General features: G+C 40.4%; 1 long non-coding RNA gene across 3 annotated transcripts in view; it reads right to left on the bottom strand.

The window, feature by feature from the left end:
• LOC113747614 (uncharacterized) overlaps window positions 1-10,456 on the bottom strand; it is an 83,979-nt gene extending 73,523 nt beyond the window's left edge. For all 3 annotated transcript variants that reach the window (XR_003463733.1, XR_003463734.1, XR_003463735.1), the window contains exons 1-2: window positions 10,354-10,456; window positions 9,424-9,566 (exon numbers count right to left, since the gene is read on the bottom strand). This is a non-coding gene — a long non-coding RNA (uncharacterized LOC113747614). The remainder of the gene's footprint in view (window positions 1-9,423; window positions 9,567-10,353) is intronic.
• Window positions 10,457-15,998: the final 5,542 nt, after the last annotated feature.

The raw sequence follows: 15,998 nt of genomic DNA, 5'->3' as shown, positions 1-15,998 counted from the left end.
TTTGCATATATCCGAAAGGAAGTCTGCCGTGTTGAGCTCAATAGTTTGATTCTGGCCGTCACTTTAAAGCAGGGGTCCCCAAACTTTTTTCGGTGCGGGCCACATCAACTTGCCTTTCTGTGATGGGGGGCCGGGGTCAGTCTATAAACGGAAATGATATCAGTCCCACCAGGATTTCACGGCCTTTTTTGAAATAGTTGCGGCCTGAAATCCCTGATGTTGCATGAGGTTTTCAAAAAAATTGCAGTTAAAGTTGCGGTGCTTTTTACATTTTTGTTGTGATTTTGTTGCGGGAGGAAGTGAAAGTTGCGATAAGTTGCGATTCGACAGTCGCTGAGCGGGCGCAAAGAGAACTAAGTCACGGCCCGGGAAACGCGAGGTCCGGGGGGGCGCTGTAAAGTCGCGGCCGGAGCCACGAGCACCTTCCCCCAGCCTTTCAAGCCGACCCAGAGCGGTCGCAGGCGCACCGCCGCGGAAGAAATGCGCCCGCGGGGCCAGCCAGCGCCGCGGGAGAGGTCCCACAAGGGGATTCCTCCCGCCGAGTTGAATCCCCCGGGCAGACTGCGCGGAAGTTGATCACGAGCAAAGTCACGTCGGAATATACCATTGTGTGAGGGGATGAAAATTAGCTAGTACTGTAAATAGTTCGTAAATAAGGTAGATTTTAATTAGAATGCCAAGCTTAATCATTAAGTGTGGATATTTTATAATAGGAAAATGCAATTTTGAAAAATAGGCCATGTTTAGAGGGATTGTTTGGGATCGTTAAGTGGGCCACTCCAATTATTTAGCCGGGCTGGATGTGGCCCGCGGGCCATAGTTTGGAGACCCCTGATTTAAAGCAACGTTGTGTAACTTCTCTATCAGATTTGAAATCCTGTTGTACGTCTGTTCTCACTTAACTTTGTGCTTCGGGTACGATCACCAACGTGAAGTACGTAACACTTTACGGCACTAAGTCACGCACCACCAACTCTTTCCCTGATTTTGGTGAAACTGGATCATATTTTCTGGAGAAAATGTTTTCTGGTTTTCCCCTCCGACGTCCTCCGGCTCTCTGTGATTCCACCCTCACAGCTCTCATCGGCCTCTTTTCCTCGCTGCGAGCAGGTGGACGGACGAGGTCGGAGAGTCGCTGGAAAACATTGCGGAGCAGATGAAGAATGCGTGGGGACCAAAAACAGAGCTTAAAAGAGCACAAATAATGACCTCAGTGAACGATTAATGCTCTGTTTCAGCTGGATGTATTCACAGGCGACTGTGTCTGATAACACGTTGGCTTTAAGAGGTTAGTTTGGTGAAACATAAGAAAAACATCCTGTTTGTTTTAGCTTTGTGAAAATGTATTTTCCAGTCCAGCTAACCCAGGAGAGTTTTTAAAGAGTTTATCTTGAGAATTTTCTCAAGCATTACAGGAACAGTTAATCCTTCAGTTTATTACAAACGTTCAAAATCACCAATTTAGGTGATTTTAATGGACACAAAGGGTATGGAGGAGGATTAAATGGCAAATTTCATTCACTATTTTTTACTATGCTGTTGTGTAATGTGCTGGCAGTCAGAGGCAACAAAAACAAAAGGATAAATAAGTCTGAATTTAAGGTTTTACTGATTACTCCTAATATGCTGAGGTAGAGGTTTGAAGTCTAGACCACCATCACACACACACACACACACACACACACACACACACCAGAAACCCCTTATTAGTCAGCTAATCTCTGCTTCTACAGTAGAGCTGCTTTAAAAACACACACCACCAGGGGGGTAACACTAAATCAACTGGTGGGACGGACACACACACACACACACACACACACACACACACACACACACTGCCTCTAATAGCCTTTAAGTTTTACTTGGCAGTACAGCAGTGCTGTTATCTTAAATGTGCAGTTGTTCCGGGCTGAGTCCTTACTGCAGCGGCATGTCGTATGTCCCGGCTCTCTCTTTCTGATTTTCTGCTGTTGTTATCGAAATAAAGGCGTAAAAAGACCAGTGGGGGAAAAAAAATGTACATGTATTTTTCTGTAATATTTAACAGAAAGGTACTGTGAAAAAAAAACTATACGTTACTGTGAATAGCAAAGGGTTATGGGAAAATACTGTAATTCTAGCCTACTATGTAGAACACAGAACTAATACTGTAACTGGAAACACTATAATAGGAAAAAACAGTAATATTACTGTAATTGAAAATAGTGTAATAAGATAATAATAAGCCACTGCACATAAAAGCAGAACTAATATTGTAATCAGGAAAAGTATTAATAATACCGTAACTGAAAATACTACAATATGCTACTGTAAATAAAAAATACGGTACTAATACTGTAATTGGAAATACAGTAATAATATTGTAACTGATATTACAATAATAAAACAGTAATAATAAACTTCTGAAAATAAAAAAAACACATAATACTGTGATTGAAAATAGAGCAATGAAACAGTAATAGGCTGCTGTAAATAAAAACAGTATTATTACTGTAAATACTTTTAGAGTAACAAATGTTTTACAGTGTCTACACAGGAGAAAAAAAAACATGTGTTGTTAAAGACACACACACACACACACACACACACACACACACAGCAGCCTGTAAAATGTTCTGCTCCCTGTACATTTAGCTTTTGCTCCCTAATTGATGGAGGACTGCGATTGGCTGCTGGACATCTGCCAACAACCAGTGAGAGGCCTCCGTCTGCTCGATCAAAAGCCACGGCTGCTAAAACAGCAAGAGGGCAGTGTGTGTGTGTGTGTGTGTGTGTGGTCACCTTAGTCATGAGCACAAACAGTAACAACATTAACCGACACACACACACACAATTACTGTACCAATGGCTGCATGATTACAGTCTACATTTACCATAAAACCTTAAATTAATAGAGTATGTGAAACATCCTGTGTGTGTGTGTGTGTGTGTGTGTGTGTGTGTGTGTGTGTGTGTGCCCTCCACATGTGTTAGAGTCATAACACTCACAAGAGGTTTTAAAGCCACAATGGTCCTTGTAATGTAGCTGCTGCTGCGCCGCATACATGAAATGGTACATTGATAGAGTCACACCCTTTTGCAGTGATGAAAATCTGGACACACTTATCTTTTTACGGGGTCGCCTGCATAAACACAGGGGTTGGTTAGGACGTGCAGCTTCCATACAAAACCCTGAACCTTCATCCTGTGGCTGCAAGTCCATATCACGTCGGTATCAACGAACGGTGTCTCTGTCACTCATACATCTGTTTCTACACTGTGTAACTCTCATCACCCTCGACTCTCTGTGATTTACAGAGTTTCCTGACGGACAGTGAAGTAAACTACTGCCGACTGTAGCTGTGGTGTCATGCCAGAACAGGAGCCGGATGAGCAGGCAATGTAACGCGGGCTCGGCAGCTTCTACGGACATAATGACAGAGGTGAAGAGAGTGATTGAGCAAGAAGCCGCCGGACAAGAGTGAATGTGGGACTGACATTTTAGTGGTTGGTGAAATAAAAGGCTGAAAGACAGACACCGAGCTGGACTGACTGCTGCTGGACAGGTATGTCTTGTGTTGGTGTTTGTCTGCTTGTCGACTTGCTACTTTTTGATCATAAGTTATGTAATCAAAACAAATGCACGGTGGGATTAGACTAAATAACAAAAACATTTCTACAGCGTTGCTTTAAAGAACGAGCGAAGGCACAGGTATGTTTATTTTAGACAGACTTTATCATTTAAAGGTGAAAATACAAAGTGCAGTACAACACGCGGACACAAAAATGATAATTGGACGCATAATCTGAAATGAAAGCATGATGGAAAGCGCTCTCCAACGCGCTCACATGTGGAAAATACGTGCCAACACCCTCCTGTCACACGCAGAGCAGAGATTAGAGTAGACTAGTCGTACGCTGAAGTAAGGGAAATGGCTCTAATGTTCAGTGGTCGCCAGTGGAAACTGAGCCGAGCTGTGGAACAGAATTAGCACCAATGTATAGCTCTATTGTAGCAGACGCCTTTGAACGTGCACACGAATGTCATTAAGCATCAGGAACCGATGCGAAAAACATTTGGTGATTAAAGGTTAAGAGCAGACACACACACACACAGTCCACAGTTATTCCGAAGCAGGCTGAGAAAACAAGCGGTAAACGCGATTAAATTGATTTATTTTATGAAATCTAATAATCACAGCAATAAAAACATATTGGAATAATGTTTTGGCTGTTTCCTCTCTGACGTCTAAAGCCCCTTTTTCCTGCTCGCGTTTACAGAGGTGAGTGGAAGGATATGAGACAATGTGTGTGTGTGTCGAGCACTAACTCAAGGATAAAGAAAAAGAAAGAAAAGACTCCAAGTTACATTCAATTAAAAGGATTTAACCCAACAGGATATTACATCATGAAGCTGGCCAGCATCCCAGTCGTTTGATTGGTCGTTTTCGTCACAATGAGTCCGAACATGCAGTCTACTCTGATTTAACTTTTACTACGCCGCTATAAGTCCCGGCTTTAGGAATTACACATTTAATTAAAAGAAATACGACGAGTAGGACGGCGGGAACATTGGGCAAAAAAAAAAGTACGAAAGGAAACAAAGACCAATAAAATTTGCGAGGAGACGAGGGCTTAGAGCAGGAAAGCATGCGTTATAAAGAAAGAGGGAAGTACATGTGAACAACAGGAGTTTCAAAAAAAGAAGAAGTAAATGGATTTGGAGTCGTTTTTGGCTCCAATTCCAACCGGGTTTTTTCCAAAGTCGACGTCCTGCAGCTTTCTAATGTTTCACGACAAGGTACGAGATGACACACACATGTGCAGGGAAGCAAACCACAACATGAGCGGATGAAAATATGAAGCCGGGGCTCGTCTTTGTCCTTGTTGGCACCAGTTCTCCCCAGACAGAAACCAATTAGAGAGTTATAGACTGCCGAATCAGGACACGCAAAAGCTTAACACACTCTTATGGGGTATTAACTCATACGAATACATGCAGACAGGTTCGGTACGGGACTGAAAACCTCGACCAGTCATGGTGGTCTTGGGCTGCCGCCGCTGCCGCCGCCGCTGCTGGCATCAAGCGCTATCAATAAAGGTTGCGACATTGAAAAGTCTGGAAGGGTTTAATATTGCGACATATAAAAACGTAGATGAGGGGAATATTGGGTGGCCCGCTGTCTGCAGAGGCCTTGAGAAATCTCGTCAAATGAGGAAATAACATGTCTGGGGTTTTAAATTTCAGATAGGAGATATAAAAAAAGGTTAGTTTAGGGTTCAAATGTGAAAGCACTCTAACTGGAGGAGTTATCGATTGAGATATTCTGAGATATTCTGGACTGATTTCAAGTGTATATTTGGTTAAATACCAGTCTTCTCCTGTCTTTATCATATTCAGGTTCCATGAAACATACAAACCTTGTTATTTATCTACCAGACAGTGTTATTGTATCAACATTTCTGGTTTCATCCATCATTTCTGTACATGAGTCACCTTAAAATCTCGGAAACCCATCAACTGAATTGACGAAGATTTATCCTTTGGGCACAACGGCCAATGCTTCTGCGTGTAGCCAATGGATATCAGCACAGACCTTTTGCTCTCCACATGGACTGTTGCAATCAAACCCATTGAACTGTGATCATATGGTTCATTACTACTCAGACTACAAACAGAAACCAGAACACATAATCTTAGCCATAAATTCGAACCCGGGAATGGCTGCAATTGTCCACGCTTATGATTCCAGAGAAATTCTGGTCAATTTTCAAAAATAAAATGAAAATACAGATAAAAGGGGAACGGTTTAACTATGTAGCCTACTTACTCATGGTAGAGACACATAAACCAACATATAATCTTAAGGAAGTTAACAAAGTCTGGTGGGCAAAACGCTTCTGAAACACTTCTGTTGAGGTTTGTAGCCACCATAACAACGTTTAAGCCGTGACACCACAAAGCCGTGCCCAGTAGGATCCAGGGATTAGTCTCTGGTTTACAGATTTTACATTCATATACAGATATCTGTTTGAAGAGATTCCCTTAAAAGGAAAATATTTTGGAAAATAGCATTTCCTTCCAAGAGTTGGACAAAAAAATTTACACCACTTTCGTGCCTGTACACTACATATGAAGCTAAAAGCTAACATAGATTAGGAAAAAGACTGGAAACAGATGGTAACGGGCAGCTTTGCTTTGTCTCTAAAGTTGAATAATTAATATGTTGTACGTCGTTTGTTTAATTCTACAGAAACAGAAGCTTAATAGCGCCAAATTTCGACATTTTACGGGGGTTATGTTCCCAACTATTCTTCTGGTCAGGACCTGTTGCCAGGGGACTAGCCGATTCTCCAGAGAACAGTCCCACATATAAACTTTAAAATGGCAAAATGTTCTTAAAATAATGAGAAGTCTTTTTGAACATTTTTTTTTGTTATTTTCTCGTGAACTGCTGCACTTAATTATAAATAAAAACAATCTGGGCATCTCTACCTTACTTTCCAAAAATCGAAATTTTAGCTGCACCCACTTTTTATTGTTTCACTTTGATTTTCGGACAAAAATATCTGCATTTACCCAGAATCAAGCAAAATTTAACCACAATAAGCTTAATGAGCAATAAGATTATTATTTTTTGAGCCCTGAGTTTTGCCTGTTTTGTCCATCGAGGTTGACTACAGGTACTTTGGTTTGAAAAAAACAAACTGTCTTCTAATTAAGCAATTAAAGTTTTTCTTTTTTTTTTTTTACACAACCATTACTATTACCCAAGCAGGATAACCCAATTACTTTCTGGAGCCCCTGAATGGTATCTTTATAGGTGAAAATCATACTAAAGAAACACACTTTTAACTTTTGGTCTTTAATACTTGATTTACTCAAAGTAATTCTTTTTATGTGCTCTCAACCCACTCTGGATCCAATTTTGACCCTGAACTTGACATGAACTGGTCCAAAGGTGGTCTGAACTGCCGCTATGAGCTATTTATGACAAGTCCATATATTTCCTCACAAGTGTCACCGCTTTGCCAAACAGACGGCAACACTGATATAAAAAGAGTTGAGTGACCAACCAGCGGCCGCTCTCATACGAGACAATGAACAATGAGCTGCTCTTGAAAAAACACTCTGCGTGCACTTAGATTTATAGAGCAATCATCACAGTACGAAACTAACTTTACTATCTGTTGTTGAGAGCAACAACACAGAGGGATATTGTGTAACTGTGACCACCAGAAAGCGCTGGAAACACACGCACTGTAACACAAACAAAAACAGAAGGCAACAAACATGTTCAGGAACACGAAAACGTTTGCATGGGTCGAAAGAGCATGAACATTGCAAACGTAAGTAAGTATAGGCATTCGGAAATATTCAGCAAATTCCTGGAGTTAAATAGTCCGGGAAAGAAAGTCCAAGAAAGTGTAAAAATTAAATTAAATTTGGGGATTTTATTTGATTATTTAGACTACAGTTCGTGTTTATTCATTGGGTGTTGAGGAGCGTGATTCAAAACTACTCGTGGTGTTGATTCACCTCAAGCTGTCTAAGCAGTGACACAAGTGAAGCTGGATGTCAAATGATTTAACTCGTTACGGACAGCACTCGTGGAATTTGACCACACAATTTCCCCATTTTTTACAATTTTTAACCATTTTTAACGATGCTCCGTCAATGTCATTCACTGTCTATGTCTCTCGACCACTGCTCGCCCTCTCAAACCATCGGACATAAACCAAATTAAACTTCTTCGTGTCACTATTTTGGAGCTTAGATTGCAAGACAGACTCAGATTTAGAAGTTGGGTACATGAAATAAACAAAGTCAGAGTATCAGAGTTTAGTCCATGAATCCGGATAGTCTCAGTTTTAGAAAAATTTCAGGTTGACTGAAGGGTTTTAACCAATATGATTGGCAGTCACAGTGTGATGTTGGGTTGCGTTTCTCTTCTTCGCTGCAGGGCCACACAGCCATAGTCAAAATGCACTACACACAACTTAAAGGGAATGGAAAATGGGAATGGAAAAACCTGCGTTTTCGACACAACACTGGAGTTTTTAAACATGTGTATGGATTTGTTTCATTTGATCTTGCTTGTAGACCCATTTCAGATCTCCCCACCAGTCAGTCAGACTTGAAAAAGCCTCTTGGATAATAGATGAATGACTGAGAACCTTCATGGAAAACATTTGTAGTACAATCAACATGATATTATATAATATTTTAGTGTTTTATCTCCATAAGCTTTAACCAACACATACTTCAAAGCATTGAGAGTGCCAACACTATTAAAGAGTTCACATTAAAATTAACTTAAAGGTCAAGTGTGAAGATTTTAGTGACATCTAGTGGTCGAGTTCCAGATTGCAACCAATCATCGCACCCTCTCATTTCAAGCTTTAAACTCCTGAAAAATGTGAAAGGTCCTATGTAGAGCCAGTGTTTGGTTTGTCCCTTCTGGGCTGCTCTGTAGAAGAAGACCAGATTTCTCTCTACATATAAAAGGGTAATTCTAGATATCATTAACGTAACAGTTATTATTTGTAGGTGATTATACATTTCTTAAGGTTCTTTAAAGTTCAGATTTAACTCCTGGGAAGTTACATTAAAACTCTTCCTCGATGGTCTCTCATGTACCCTCAAACTGATTTGAACTCACAGAGAGTTTATTCCTAAGGCCAGATTTTGGGAAACACACACACACAATTTCTAATATAAAGTGGTAACAAACTTGAGAAAACACATTTTGTCCTCTGCTGCAGACAAAAAAAAAATCTCCTACAGATTGCCACAGCCTTTGAAAGCAATAACACACACTTCATTTCACTTCATCACTGTTTTTACTGTCAGCCTCAAAGGTCGTTAAGGGCTGCCTTTAACGAGCCAGCAAAATAAAAGCACACCCCACCACCAACCCCCTTCGTCCTCCTTAACGAGACAAAATAAAAGTTCCTCCTTTTATAGCCTAGAAATCTTATTAGCACTGATGCTAATTTGTAATCATAACATCCCACCGGTTTGGTAAAAAATTTCACCCTGCGTGAGCGAGTGTGTACATGTGATGAAGGCCACACACACAACCGAGGCTGAACAAAGACGGGCATTGTTTTGTTGGGACTTTGGTGGTGGTGGGGGGGGGAACTGTGAGACAGGACAAAGTTACAGCTCCCACAATGCACAGAATACACAAATGGACAGTAGTGGTGGTGCTAAGGCGTGATGTGTTCAGTAAAACATGAAAAACAGGGCATTTTTTTTGTTTTTTTGGTCTCTTTGTCTCCTTGACCTGTTTAACTTCCTGTCCTGCACAGGAAATAGACGACCGGTTTGAGTGTTAGATGTCAGGAGCCTCTCCTTGACATTTAGGGACCGTTTTTGTGTGTTTGTGACTGACAAAGACCTTGAAGACGTGCTAAGGTTGCCTGTGACTTCACACTTACTGTTCTTCTCAATGCCGAAGCCGTTTCCTTTAAAAGTCCCTTCAGAATAAGTCTGGACGTCCGTTCTTTTACTCTCACGCTCCTCTTCCTCCTCCAACTCGGCTCTCCTCCCCTCGTAACTTTTCAGGCGAAGGTCGGGACATCTAAGATAACGAAGGACAGAACGTTTAGAGAAAAAAAAAGGGTGGGGGGGTATCTTGGGAGATTTCAGGAATGTGTTGCAAGTTTCCTGAGTTTCTTTAGAGGTAAGGTTTGGTGGATGGACACATGGAGGACAGAAGAACTTAATTAATGATGGCCAAATAGATTTTCTAACAACTTCAACTTAACCTTACAGAAATCACATCAAAAAGGCACAATGTCCTATCTCAAACACCCATAATGGTGGCACATTGGAGGGTCCAAAGATATTAGTAATGCTGGCCATTATTTTTACACAGTCCTTAACCCTCATACATAAATTAGAGCTATGATTTTAGTGATCTGTAGGTTAGAAGTTCTCAGCATTTTTACTTCATGAGCCCTTAAATTATGAGTAGTAGTAGTAATTATGATTATGGGAGTATTTATGACTCCAAATCAAACTTTCTATCTGTTAACCAATCACCAAAAACTGATTTTATCTTCTCAGATTGTTCTACCTGAATATTGAAAAAAGGTAGGACTGGAGGGAAAAAAGTAAAGATCAGATAAAAGTTCTCAGATTTACCCTGTGAGCTTTGACCATTGTGCATCAGGACAATAACTGTGAACTAAATCTTTTAATCGCTCTGTGAAAATGCTTGGAAATCACAGTCTGCTGGCTTGACAAGCAAAGGTGCATGAAGTAAATTAACCATACAACAAGGTGTTTCTGTTAACACAAAATCATAGCACAATCACAAAGCTGTGTAAGTGTTTTCTCAATATGTATACCATTCATTTAAATACCTGTAGTTGAGGCAGAGGATGTTTGCAGATGCAACCTGACAGGTGAGCACAAGCAAGGCAGGAGGACAACTTCCGGGTTTGGAGGCACATGACTGGAAATGTGTCACATGACACGGGGGAACCTATGAGGATTCAGTTCAGCCAATAAGTTGATTTCTGACCCCAATACATAAATAGAAAGGACACAAAGAAATGATTACTTTGTGTATTTGTTCCAAACCTGGAGCAAATACATCTCCGCCTTAATGTTTTAAGAGCATAATGAAAACATATTGACCACTGAGAGCTTCCTGTTCTGTTAAGTGAAGCCAAAGCCATAGTGTCTTAGACTAATGGCCAGCAGGGGGCAGCACCATTGGCAGACTGCCCTAAGCCTTATGTTGAAATGACTCTACTTCTCACTTGACCTCACCTTCATGACCTCAGTAAACAGTTTTCTCATGACTTTATGGTCTCAGTCTCTAGTTTCAAATCTTCTTTGATACAGCGTGATGTTCTGAACGCATGAAACTCGGATCAAACTGACAAATCAAATATGATATGAATCAAGATTCTGTTACTGCATTGATTATTTACAGCCTCAAACAGTTTCAGAAACATATTTTACTTACTGTTTAGCTGTAGGCCGCCAACTCGTAGTACATCACCAACCAGTTCACGGCCTCGTCCACATGTGGTAACTTCTCGCTCTGAAAAACCAAGATGGCATCTTCCGTAATGCCAAACTCAAGACGTCACATTAGGTTTACACTTGCATATTATGTTAGTGTGCTTTGCGTGTGGCCTGAGAGGTGCCGAACACGCAATACTCTAAAACTCAAAACATCTAGATGATTTTCGATGCAGTCGAACCACCTGCCATTAAAACTAGTCCTTTCCAAACACGCAATAAAGCTTGTGATCGAGCTTGTGTTATGACAGTCATGGAAACATCAACAGATACAGGCTCTGCAATGCTGACACATCTTTTGACCACATCGTTTATTAATTACTGGGTTGTGGACTGACGATATATGGCAGTAACAACATCAGACCTCCGATGTTTCAGTTACGAGACATTCTCGAACCACCACCTCACCCTGCCATCTGTTCGAATCCGAAGACTTTGAGATGAACCGGAGGATGAGGTGAAGAGCAGACCACCCTGTCCTACCTGAGATCTGGAGGACGTAACAGCGTGCAGCTACACAGTGACTAAACACCTCAACAATTTGGTGATTAGCATCTTGTTAAATTATATTGCTTTTTCCACTGAGCTGTTCAACTGCATTCCTCAATGCTAGTTAACACAAAGACTAATGAGAGGAGCATGGCGTGTAAAATGACTTTACAACCGTGTGTTGGTGGTATATGCACAACAGAAAACAAAGACACACAATACTAATGTATTATAATCCTGACAAACGTGAGTGTAAAATATGGCCGGTTTGTTATTTAAGAGTAAATCGTTTCCAGACCAGTCAGTCCAGTATCACACTGCAGGACACAATGGACTTAACAGATACGAGATACAACAAAAAAGTTTTTAAAGATTCATTCATGTTTGTCTTTGGTTATGGATCACTGTCAGCTAACTGCTTCAGGCTCTTGACCACCTCCTTCTGGACTGGAGAACGGTTGACCCTGATTTGCCCCAATGGAAGGAATTTAAGTATCTCGGGGTCTTGTTCACAAATTGTGTCAACAGTAATGCGGACATTGTACCGGGAGGAGGTCGGATCTACTCTACATCTACTTTCCAAACCTCACTTGTGGTCATGAGCTTTGGGTCGTGACCAATATCACAGATACAAGCGTCCAAAATTAGTTTCTTCCATAGGGTATTACTAGCCACTACTTCTTTGTGTCGAAAGGAGCAAGCTGAGGTGGTTCGGGCATCTGATTGGGATGGCTCCTGGCTGCCTTCCTTTGGAGGTTTTCCGGACGCATCTTCTAGGGAACCCCAGGACAGGACTATAAAGGCCCTGGTATACCCTGCTAAACCTGCTACCACCCCGTCCCAACCTGTTATAAGCATAAGGAAATAGATGGAACGATTCTTTTGCTGTTTTTGCTTCTTGTTTCTGTCCCCTCGCTTCACTTTCTTCTTCGTAGCATGAAGAGAAACTACAGTGGCTACAAAACACGTGAAAACACAAAAACAAGTCCCTATCTTGAGCTAGTGTTAGTTTACTCATGAAAACATTATAAATATGCATATTTCTGACTATCTGTAAATAGAACCCACAAATTCTTACAAACTGGACCTTTAATTTTATGCTGGCGTTGACTCAAAGTGCAACTACAACTGTAGAATTAAAGAAGTCAGATTTATGACTTAGTGGATACAAGACATTTGAAGTGTAAATAAGGCCTCTGTAACTAACTATGAATAACATGACAGACTGCATTCATTCAAGGATGACGTCTACCTTTTACAGCTGTCATTTCATATCTTTCTCACCAAACATCAACTGACTTGAGCTTCTAAAACCAGGATCTGGCTACAGATGCATGAAGTTAGAAGCCAGGTGGGCTGACAGGCGGCTTCATCGAGCCCCGAACCCAATGGCAAAGGGATTTGTGCTGTGGAGTTGTCGGTGCAGGCTGTTACTGCACATCTGTACAAATTTGCAAGCGTTTGTCTGCATGTGTGTGAGAGGTTGTAAGCTGATATCACTGATCTGAACTTTGGCAGTGTGAAGGATAGATTCACAGGTACAGATGGGGCTACTGTGGTTTTACTTGCTGCAAGTGTTTGATGTTCTAGGCCCTCTTCGCCGCTATGTGTGTGTTTGAGGTGATAATGAAACAAGTAGAATCCTGTTCGCCAGCCTACCCCTCCGGTCATTTTCCATCACATCTGGTGAATGAGACGCACTTTGACCCCTCCGTGTTCAAAGCTGTCCTACAAACACACACACAGTCAGGGAATTCGCATATGTACGTCGGCTGTAAACAAAACGCTTTTTATTTCATCACCGAGTCCGATTAACATAGCAGTGAGATGAGGCAAAAAGGACGAGGAAGGAGATGAGGAGAAGAAGAAGGAGGGGAAAGGTCGATGATGGAGAGATGGTTCAAGGTGTAGAAGGAAGTAAGTAAAGTAAAAGAGTCTTAATTCCAGAAGTACACAGCTGCTGTTTGTATTAAAGATGATACGTATGAACTTCACCTGCCAGCTGGCTTCTTCTAGAGTATTTTGCAGCCGACTAAAAGTTACCAACTTTGAAGGGAGTTCGGCAGTGATGTTTCAATGATGCTTCTTGTGTCACTCCCTTTGTGCTTGAACTCTGTGGGTCTTAAAAGTAATAATAAAGAAGACTTTGTATTAGAGAAGATTCGTTACTCTACAAGAGGATGTATTAAAAAATTTTACTCTACATGGAAACCTTTTTTAAGTTATATAGAGAAATTGGATATCGCTAATATTGGTGTTTAATATGACTGGTCCTGTATTGTGTATAATCTGCAACCCATAAGGACCGCTTCTGATTACATATTGAATTTTTAACTTTAATTCATTTACTTATTTATTTTACTTTTTATTTATTTGATTTATTTTTCGTACATTTTAATATATATATATCTATACATATTTATTTATTCATATTAATGCATATATTTTTTATTTTTCTTAATTATTATATATATATGTTATTTAATTAATTAATAGTTATTTATTTATTTATTTTATTTACTTTTATTTAATTTTTAATTTTATATCTATATTATATTACATATATTTTTTATTTTATTAATGCAGTTATTGTACTATTATTTTTATTAATATATAGATATATATATATTTTATTAATTATTATTTATTTTTGTATTATTTTATTTATTTTTTTTTTCATATACATTTTCGTATATGTACTTTTGATATGTACAAGTGTCTGCTTATAAGTTCAATCAATATTGAATTGTCAAATGGTACAGCGATATTGTTGCAGGGATGGGGCTCTGTTGGAGCGAGGGGGGGTGATGTTTATATTTGTATTATTTCTGACCACTTAAGTTTCTGTATCTATGCACTTTGTACACTATTTCTTTTTGTATAAACATCAATAAAAAAAAATAAAGAAGCCTTTCAGATTACACGCCGACCAAGATGATAGAGAAAAACCTCAGACACCTTCAGCTGCAACGCGAACGCAACCGAAGAACACAAAACATACGGCAGAGGAAGTGATAAGGAGTGAAGCTGCTGGAGGAGTTGAAACAGAGGGAGGTCAGGGCAGGGTTGAGGAGGAGAGGAGCTGTGTTTGGAGAGAGGGGGAGAGGAAGAGGAGGAAGATGATGAAGGTCAGAGAAAATGAGAGAGAGAGAGAGAGAGATGGAGGAGTGAGGACAGACCACCGCCACAGCCCACCCACACGGCGCACACATACTTTGGTCAGGGGTTCACCTGCAGTTCACGTTGACCATAACAACACCCCCGAGGACGAGAGCAGAAAGGAGAACATGAGTAAAGCAAAAAAAGAGAGAGAGATTACAGGATAGGAGGGATGCGGTATCAGGAGGGACGGACGAGGGAAGGAGGGGATGGAGGGAGGGAGGGAGGAAACGAGGGAGAGGTGGGAAGGCAAAGTAATAATTTAGGGTTGTGGGAGCTCAGGAGACGATTCGGTCAAAGAGAATTTTCAGTCTGACTTCTGTAGGCGTTGTGGGTTCACACCAAGGTCAGTGAACTAAGCACATGTGTGATCTGCATACTTTGATATAATTAATTGTAGACACACACACATGCCTGATTAATATATTACATGACCATAAATGAATTCAATTGTAGTCTTGGTAGGTTTTACTTCATTTGAAATGCAACCAAAACCAATGCAATTGCGCAGAAATGACTATTTTTGTAATTTAGTGCCCCAGGTGTGATACATTTGACATGTGTACTTCTGATTACATTACTTACTCAAAAACTAGGGAGTCGACAACTTTGCTAACAGTCAAAGATTAAACTAAAAGTCAGTTCTGTCTCTTCTCAGCTTCCTCTGTCGACGTCCTCTCGCCTGCTTGCCCAGCTCCTATACTGGCACGACATGAGCTCTGCTCTTACAGCATTCCCACACTGTATACTGGTCAGGTGATGTGCTGATCGGTAGCAGGTGTCATCACACACAGACAGGCCAAATGGGAGAACAACAAGAAAAAATCAAGTTTTCAGTTCCCATAATGTAAGAAAAGTTGTGATGGAGTCAAGGGAGTTACACTGTTGACTAAAACTTGAGTTTTAGCCCATGTTTGTTTATATTTTGGCAGATTACAACCATTAAAAGTTGAATGTATGGATGTTTTGTAATGTATGTATGGACAACTATCACTGGAAACTTAAATAACGATGATTCTCAGGCACATTCTGGAGTTAGAAGTGGATTTATGGATGTGCTTTCACAACTGACATATGGAGATATGCTTATCTGTTGGTGTGAGTCACACTGAATCTAAAAATATGTGTATTTTGTCTGTGGGACTGAGTCAAACTGCCTCATTCAATGGCAAAGGGTTAAAGAAAAAAAAGGTTTGTCCACTAAACTTGAAAGAAATCAATTGTTTGTTGATATTTCCTCATAATTAAACAATATAATATTCCCTATATTCCCTACTAGTACCTGGAGTGTTACTAACAAACAATCACGTTAAGAAACACACCATGC

This window comes from Larimichthys crocea, chromosome XIV, assembly GCF_000972845.2.
Source record: "Larimichthys crocea isolate SSNF chromosome XIV, L_crocea_2.0, whole genome shotgun sequence".
NCBI classification, from domain to species: domain Eukaryota; kingdom Metazoa; phylum Chordata; class Actinopteri; family Sciaenidae; genus Larimichthys; species Larimichthys crocea.
This window is presented reverse-complemented; position numbering and strand designations above follow the sequence as displayed.